At 38.2% G+C, this 9,032-nt stretch overlaps 1 pseudogene; it reads right to left on the bottom strand.

Moving 5' to 3' along the window:
• Nucleotides 1–2,265: 2,265 nt before the first annotated feature.
• On the bottom strand, nt 2,266–3,419 carry LOC103739297 (annotated as a pseudogene).
• Nucleotides 3,420–9,032: the final 5,613 nt, after the last annotated feature.

The following is a 9,032-nucleotide window of genomic DNA, read 5'->3' as shown; positions in this document are numbered from 1 at the left end:
ACACATATAAACAATTCAATGCTTTATCAGAAATATAGAAGTGAATGAAAGCATTTTTAAAAATAAATCTTGAGTAGAAATGTAAAATCTGATAGAAGGCATCAATGTAGGAATAGATTAAGTAAGGCCTAGTAGTACAGGCCTGTAATCATTGCTACTAAGGAAGCTAAGGCAGGAAGATCAGTTTAAGACCAGCCTGGGCTATAGGATTCAAACTTATCCTAGGAAATTTAGTGAGACCCTATCTCAAAACAAAAAGTAAAAACATGGCCAGTTGTATTCAGTAGTATAGTAATAATCTTGCATACAGGAGCATAAGGTTATAGGTTTAAGTGCCAGTATCACAAAACAGAGGGAGGGAGGAAGGAATGAGGGAGGGAAGGAGGGAGGGAGGGAGGGAGGGAGGATCATATAGGAGAAAGAGTTAGCTCAAAACAGTCACTAAAAGAGAAAGGAAAATAAAGAAAATAATGAACAATAAAGAATGAGTAAGGGAAATTTGGAATAATTGCAAAAGAACAATTTTTCAAGATATTTGGGCTCAAGACGAATTTTAGAATGCCAAAAGGGTAGAAAACTTATTCAAATAGTAACAGAAAATTTCCCAGGCTTAGAGAAGCGTGCAGATACTTAGGTGTATGAAAGACAAAGATCATTATCCATCTTTTAACTAATCTACTTAAAATTTCTGATAAGCAAGCTCTCAAAGGCAAAAGATAAGGAGAAAATTCTCAACACTGCAAAAGAAGAGATGCAGCACAGACAGACTCATTTCATCCAACAGCTGACTTCTCAGCAGAAACCTGACAGGCCAAGAGAGAGAGGCATGGGACTCTCAAGACACTGGGGAGACCTATCTGCCAACTAAGAATGCTACACCCAGCAAAAGTAATCTATTTAATTTTGTTATATTTACTTCCTCTTTTTAGATTTTGTTAACCTCACTGTATTTTTATATATTCATTTTTTCTGACATTATCTTTTAAAATGAAGGTGAAATAAAATTCCCAGATGTGTTTTTCAAATGTACATTTTTGTAAGAAAATTCTTAGGATGAACAACTTAACAGAGGTAAAGTTTATTTTGCTCATGGTTTCGGGAGCTGCACTCCACAGTTAACAGACCCAATTAATTTTAGGTCCATGGTGTGGCAGTAATCATAGACAAACGGGGTGGAAGAAGAGGTTGCTCACCTTGATTTCTAGGAATCAAAGAGGGAGCTTATGTTTGCTACACAGTTTTTTCCCCAAAAATCTATTAATTTAAGAATCCATGAATTAATCGATCCACACAGGCAGTCACAGCCCTCTTGATACATTCCTGTTCCAAAGGCCTTACCTATAAACACATTTGTATCTAAGCCATAACAAAAGACAACAAAAACCAAGAGCATACATCTCTGCTAGGTGTGTCCTATAGGAAATGTTAAAGGGAGTTCTTCAAGCTGGAAGAAAGATCCTAAAAAGTAATATAGAGTAGCAGAATAAAACTCAGCAAAGAGAGTAAATACTTAGACTTCAAGTGTTCTAAGATTTTAGATATGGCATACAGGTGTTTCTTATCTTTATTCTGAAGAGCAAAATCTAAACAACTTAGAATAACAACTTATTAGTATGTTAAGAGATAAGCAACATAGAAAGAGGTAAAATGATACATCAAAAATTCAGAATATATGGATGGAGACCGAAGCTTTCATTAACATATTTCCTCACATTTTTTCTTTTGTTTTTGTCCTTAAAATCATGTTATAACACTATCACTTCAAAATCACTTGCTATAATCAAATTTTTTTTTAGTATTTTCATATCTTTACTTGCCGTGCACAATAGTAAATATTATACATTCCAATGAACACATGCCACCATTATATATAAGATGCCAGCTACCAAAAAGGATTTTACTGGGTTTTGGTTTTTGCTTTTTTTTTTTTTTTTTGAGACACAGTCTTCCTGTAGCTCCAGGAGGCCTGAAACTATGGAGCCCAGGCTGGCCTCGATCTCAGAGATCTGCCTGCTTCCCCAATGCTGGGATTGAAGGTGTGTGTGCACCACCACGCTCAGCCTTGCTTCACTGCTCTTTTTTAAAAGTAAAATAAAAAACACCACCTAAAAGTGTTTGTTTGTTTTCTTTTTTTAAAGAAAAAAAAAAAAAAGCTGTACATCTTCTCAGAAGAAATTCCTTTTGTTACTCGGGAAAGTAAAGCGTAGCACTGGAAAGGAGCGCGTGGTCAAGAAGGCATTCTCCTGGGGAGAAACCTGAGGTTTGTCACGTGACCTGCGTTTTCCTTTTCTCCTTCTTGCACAGCTGTGCCGTCGTCCTCCTCCTCTTGGCTGGCACCAGGCGAGCTCCCTTGGCTGGCTTCTCACGGTCACCAGTTGAAGCGGGTTCTCTTTGAGCCAGGCTCTGGCGTTCCCTCTCCCTGCACCATGTCGCTACATTCCGTTTTGTTTGTTCTGGCTCGTTCTTTACTCACTGGAGAGGGCGCTGTTGAAGGAAGGCTCTTTTCTGCATCTGTCACTCTGTCTAACCACACTGCGAGACAGGTCAGCCTGGCATCAGTGTTCACTTCACACAGCAAAGATGGGGGATCTTTCTTATCAGGCTTAAGCTTCCACATCTTAATGAAACCATCATTTGATGCTGTGACATGATGCTCTGGAACTTCAAAACTGAACATGCCTTTCACCCTGTTTTCATGAGCTTTAAATTCACAGAGGCACACTAGTGAATCACAGTCAAAAAACCTTACAGTAGCCAGCCACTGCAAGGACGAATCCGAGAGAAACGTAACAGAAGAAATCCTCTTTGCATTTGTGATGGTGCCACTGACAGACGCACTGTCGAGGTGATACACGTCTATTCTGTTCAGTAGAACAACTACGTACTTCTCTCCACTTTGGGACCATTCCACTATATGAGCATTTTGCTTTATATTTTTTTATGAAAACTGATCTTCCCTCCACAAGATTCCACGTTCTTAATGTCTTATCAGTACCAACCGACAGGGCCAACTTGCCAGATGGGTGAATAGAAAGGAACATCACATGTCCTTTGTGAGCTTTAATGGACTTCAGGCATTCCCAATTCTTTGCATCCCAGACACAGATGAGTCCATCTTCTGCTCCACTGATTAAGTGCCTGGTGCCATAGAATCTCAGACAAGTGATTGTGCCATTGTAATGTACCAGAGCCCCACGTTCTATCTTCTTTTTCATGTCATAAATGTGAATTGTTTCATCTTTGCTCCCAGTGACTACAAAGCGACTGTTCACAGCCACTGCAGACAAGGAGGCGGTGTGGGCATGGTGAGTGGAGTCAGACACAGGAGTCCACTTCTGGTGGTCACCCCTCATCGCGGGCTCCCGGTGGACTGTAAACCCGAACAGGACCTGCTCCTAGCTGCCCGCCAGCAGCTCCATTCAGCAACGCACTTGCCTTCCTGGGAACCCAGAGCATAATCAAAATATTTTTAAGCTTCAAGGTAACCAAAAGCAAACCTCTGTAGTAGGAAAATCCAAAACAGCAGGAAGAAGTCAAAACACACAACTCAGGATAATCACTGAGCCACAAAGAAAGAATATGAAAAAGTAGAACTATAGTAAAACTAGAAAGTAATTGACAAAATGATTCTACTGTGAATGTATTGATAACTATTTTAAATGCAAAGTGATTTAATCCTGTTTTAAATACGTGGAGCGACTGAATTCGGATGGAAGAGACTCGATTATATGGTGCTTAGAAGAAACTAACTTCACTTCTAAATATGCACACAGGGAATGTCTCCTGCTGGCCTTGGACCGAGTCCTGCTCCAATTTCTCTGCCTCAGATCTCAGTACTAGCTTCCTAACTCAGACTAGCTAATGCCCTAGCATGGTATCTTAAGTCCATCCTCAGGTGGTCCTCAACCACATCTTCCCCTGTTTCCTGATCTGCTTGACAAAGACCGACCCACCTGATAAGTCAGAACCAGGCCACCAAATCTCTATTCCATTCCCCTGCAACCTGAATACTTCCAATCTACCTAATCCCACGCTGTCTCCCTGCTGGCCTTGGGCCTAGAACTGCTCCAATTCCTCTGCCTCAGATCTCTGGACTAGCTTCCTAACTCAGACTAGCTAAATCCTCTAGACTTCTTTGTTAAGACCCTCCACATGAAGTCCCCATCCTGCATTGAACTTGACTCCTGATCTGCCTGACATAGACCAGCTCTCTTACTACACAGACCAGTCTGCTACCCAAAAAGAACCTGAAACACCATTTAATTATTCATGGCTGAGCAAAAAGCAACCAAGCTACATAAACAATACAAACAGAACCAAAATTCAAGTAAACAAAGGCAGACTAGAAGTTCCTACCCTACATACAACCAATTAAAAAAAAGAAAATCATATGCCCAAACAGCAGTGTAAAACTAAAAATAATGTGAAAAATCAAGAGAACATGTCCCCCAAGAAAACTCACCAATCCTATAGATGTGCACTGCAGTGAGCACCAACCCGAGGAATCCAGGGAAGCACAATATAAAAGAACAATCATAAACATGATCTAGTAACAAAGAAAACAGACAAACAACTCAGAGAATTCAAAGAGGATAAACGTGATGGAAGCTCAATAAAATACAAATATTCAGCTCAGTGAAATAACAAAAGCAAATCAGGACTTGAAAAGTAAATTCACAGTGCAGATAGGAATATAGACGAAAACCCAAAATGAAATGAATATGGAATTGAAAAACAAAGTAAATCAATTGGAAACAACAGGAAAAAGTCTCACAAGTAGAATAAATAAAAGGAAAAACAGGATATCAAGCCTGAATGACAAAGCTGAAGACCTGGACTCATTAAGCAAAGACTATGTAACATTTTTAAAAAACATAGAATAAAATATGCAAGAAATTTAGGACAACACAAAAAGGCCAATCTACACATCATGTGAGTATAAACGAAGGGGCAGAATCTTGGAACAATGGCATTGACCAGATCTTCAACAGGACTATAGAAGAAAACTTCTCTACATTAAGGAAAGACTTACCTACACAGAATCAACAGGCACATAGAACACGAATTAGACATGACCAGAGCTGAAGCTCCCCAGAGTATATCATAATAAAAACATTAAATTACAGAATAAAGAGAAGGAACTGAAAGCTGCTAGAGAAAGACAAGTTACAAATAAAGGGAAATCCATCAGAATTACAGCTAACTTTCCAGTGCGAACTATGAAATCCAGAAGAGCCAGAACCAAAGTATTCCCAGTTGTAAATGACCATGGATGCCAACCCCAAGTACTTTATACAGCAAAGCTATCTATCATAGTCAAAGGGGAATGGAAAATTTTCCATGACATGAATAAGCTGAAAGATTTCATGTCCATAAAACCAGCTCTACAGACAGTACTCGAAGCAATACAAAGGACCAAAGATAGGAATGACTACATCCAAGATGTTACATAAAGAAAATATAAAAAGGTGTAATAGCAACAGAAAACAGGTCCACAAACATAAAGGGGTTAAAAGGACAGTAACTAATATAAACCTTTCAATAATAACACTAAATATTAATGGCCTCAACTTTCCTGTCAAAAAAACCCAGACTAGTGGAATGGATTAAGAAAGAAAATCCTTGGGGCAGGAGAGATGGCTCAGCAATGAAGCAGTGCTTGATGGCTCAAGGACTGGTTGTTCTTGTGAAAGACCCTGGTTCAAATCCCAGTACCCACATGACAGCTAATAACTGTAACTCCAGTCCCAGGGGATCTGAAGCCTCTTCTGACCTCCGCGAGCATTGCACAACACGGGTGCAATTACCTACATGTAGGCAATACATGCATACACATAAAATAAAATTGAAAAACAAAGAAAATCCATATTTTTGTCCTCTTCAGAAAAATTCACCTCACCTTCAAGGATAGACACTACCTTATGGTGAAAAGACAGAGAAAAAATTTTCCAAGCAAATTATTCTAAGCAATAAGCAGGCATTGCAATTCTACATTCTGAGAAAATAGACTTCAAATTAAAACAAGTCAGAAGAGATAAAGAAGGTCACTTCATTCTAATCAAAGGAACAATCAATGGAGAAGATATTACAATCATAAACATATATGCACTAAACTCTGGTGCACCCAATTTCATAAAAACAGTACTAGAGGACTACAAAACACCAACTCAGTAACAGAAGGTGACTTCAATATACTACTATCTTCAATAGACAGGTCGACTGGACAAAGAATAAACAGAGAGACATCTGAATTAAGTCACATATTACATGAAATATAGACATGGTGGCTCACACTTACAGTCCCAGGACTTGGGAGGCTGAAGCAGGAAAGTGATGTCAGTCCAGGCCAGCATGGGCTGCAAAGTGAGCTTGAGGCTAGCCTAGAAAAAAAAAAAAAAAAAAAAAAAAAAAAAAAAAAAAAAAAAAAAAGAAAATTAGAACAAATCCATGCATTTTATCAAACCACAGAGCAATAAAGTTTCTAGAACTTCTTTTGTTGTTGACTATAAGCTTTATTGCACTGTGGTCTGGTAGAATGCATGGAATTTTTTCAAAAGAATCTCTAGTAACTACATAAACTCTTGGAGACTAAACAATATACTCCTGAATGATGAGTGGGTCAAAGAAGAATATAAGAAAGAAATAAAAGTACTCCTGGAACTAAATGAAAATGAGAACACACAACCAAACCTCTGGGACAATTTAAAAGCAGTCCTAAGAGAAGTTAATACTTCTAAATGCCTACATTAAAAAAAAAAAAAAACAGAAAGAGCACATATAAATGACTTAATACTACAACTCAAGACTCTGGAAAGACAAGAACTAACCAACCACAAACCTAGTAGATGAGAAGAAATGACAAAAATAAGAGCAGAAATTAATGAAATAGAAACAAAGAAAACAATATTAAAAAAATCAATGAATCTAAGAGCTGATTTTTTGAAAAGTAAAACGAGATAGACAGACCTTAGCCCAGTTAACTAAAAGAAAAAAAAGAACAAATTACCCAAATCAGAGATGAAAAGGTAAACATCTCAACAGACACCAACAATATTCAGTACATTGTAAGGGAATAGTTTAAAAATATATACTCCCTTAAATTTGAAAATCTATAAGAAATAGATGAATGTCTAAAGTCATGAACACCAACAAAGTTAAACCAAGCAGAGATCAACAGTTTAAACAGACCCATAACAACTAAGGAAATTGAAGCCATAATACAAAACCTCCAGACTATAAAAAGCCCAAGCCCAGAGGGATTCAAAGCAGAATTCTACGAGACATTCAAAGAAGAGCTACATCCAATACTGCTTAAATTATTCTAAAAGATAGAAACAGAGGGAGAACTCCCAAATTCCTTCTATGAAGCCAGCGTCACTCTGATAGCCAAACTAGGGAAAGCACAGCAATGAAGAGAAAACTAGAGACCCATATCCTTAATTAGCACAGATGCAAAATACTCAACAGAACATTCAAAAACCAAATGCAAACCCAAATCAAAAAGATCATCCACCACAATCAAGTCAGCTTTATTCCAGAGATGCATGGATGGTTCAATATATATAATTCAATAAATGTAATAATACATGAAAATATACTTTAAGACAAAATACATGGTTATCTCAATAGACAAAGAAAAGGTTTTGACAAAGTCCAACTTGCATTCAGGTTAAAAATCCTAGAAGGACTTGGTCTGGAGGGAATATGCCTCATCATGATTAAAGCTATATACAACAAACCCACAGCCAACATTAATATAAATAGAGATGTAAAACAGCAAGCATTCAATTAAAGTCAAGAACCAGACAGGGCTGTCCAAAATTTCCACTCCTTTTCAATTTAGTACTTGAAGTTATTGTGAGAGTAACAAGATAAGAGGAGAAAGTTAAAGGAGTACTAATTAGAAAAGAAGAGGTCAAATTATCATTATTTTCAATTTTCGTTGATCCCAAAAATTACACTAGAAAACTGCTAGAAATGAATAATACTTCCATTCAAAGTGGAAGGTTACAAAATCTGCTTACAAAAAATCATCAACATTTCTATATACCAGTAACAAGCAATCAGAAAAAGTATTCAAGGAAGCACTCCCATTCACAATAACATCAAAAATATATATTTAGGAAGAAACGTAACTGAGAACATTAAAGATCTCTACAATGAAAATTTTAAGTACCAGACTGGTGGAATTAACCTTCTTGGGTGTTTAACAGATATACTTTGAGGCCTACACTAATTTGGTCAGAGGGACATAAAGGACAGTTTTTGCTCCTAGCCCTCCTAGGTCGACTAGTTCCAAGGGACTATGAGCATCTCCCAAAAAGTCCTGTAATTGTGGTGGGTCACCTGTCCTCTTGATCAAGGAGGCCAAGGAGATCCCACCAGATGGACTTGAACCAGTGTCCAGTCTACAAAGAGGAGGGTCAACACACAGGAATCATTTCCTCCATGATTCCAAACTAAGCCAGCCATGGTCAAGCAGAACCTTTGACTTATCTTCACATAGGTGGAACTGGTAAAATAAAGGAGCCAGGGGCTCCTCCCAAGCCCATGTGACCCCTGAGGAACAGATCCTCAAATGACCTTAAGAGTAAAAATAAATTGGTTTATCTGGGCCAACTGTATGGCCTTAAATATCCAAAAGGAAAGTATAACCAAAGATTAAAGGGGTCAATATACTTATTTAGGAGTCTACATGTATGGCTAAAGGCTACATAACAAGCAACAATGCCAGATAGGAGACACTTTCTTTTGAGTTGTTGGCCAGGGTGGCCCAAGGGACTACCAGATAGTAACCCAGCATAGAACTGGGAAAATGAACAACAGACCCCAATCTTATCTAAAGGAGTATTGACAACTGATTACTGCTAGATGAGGAAGAGCTGACCCTCCTAAAACAAAGACTCCTAGGTAGGCTGATTAGATTCACTAGATGGACAAGTAGTGGGGAACAGCTGGGGGTGCTGACAACATAGCCAACTGTAGCAGGGATAACAGAGTATAAGGGCTCTAGTGGGGGGAAGGAGGCTATA

The sequence above is a fragment of the Nannospalax galili genome, unplaced genomic scaffold (genome assembly GCF_000622305.1).
Source record: "Nannospalax galili isolate Female #2095 unplaced genomic scaffold, S.galili_v1.0 scaffold78, whole genome shotgun sequence".
Taxonomy (NCBI): domain Eukaryota; kingdom Metazoa; phylum Chordata; class Mammalia; order Rodentia; family Spalacidae; genus Nannospalax; species Nannospalax galili.
The sequence above is the reverse complement of the archived record's forward strand: the minus strand, read 5'-3'. Positions and strand labels throughout refer to the sequence as shown.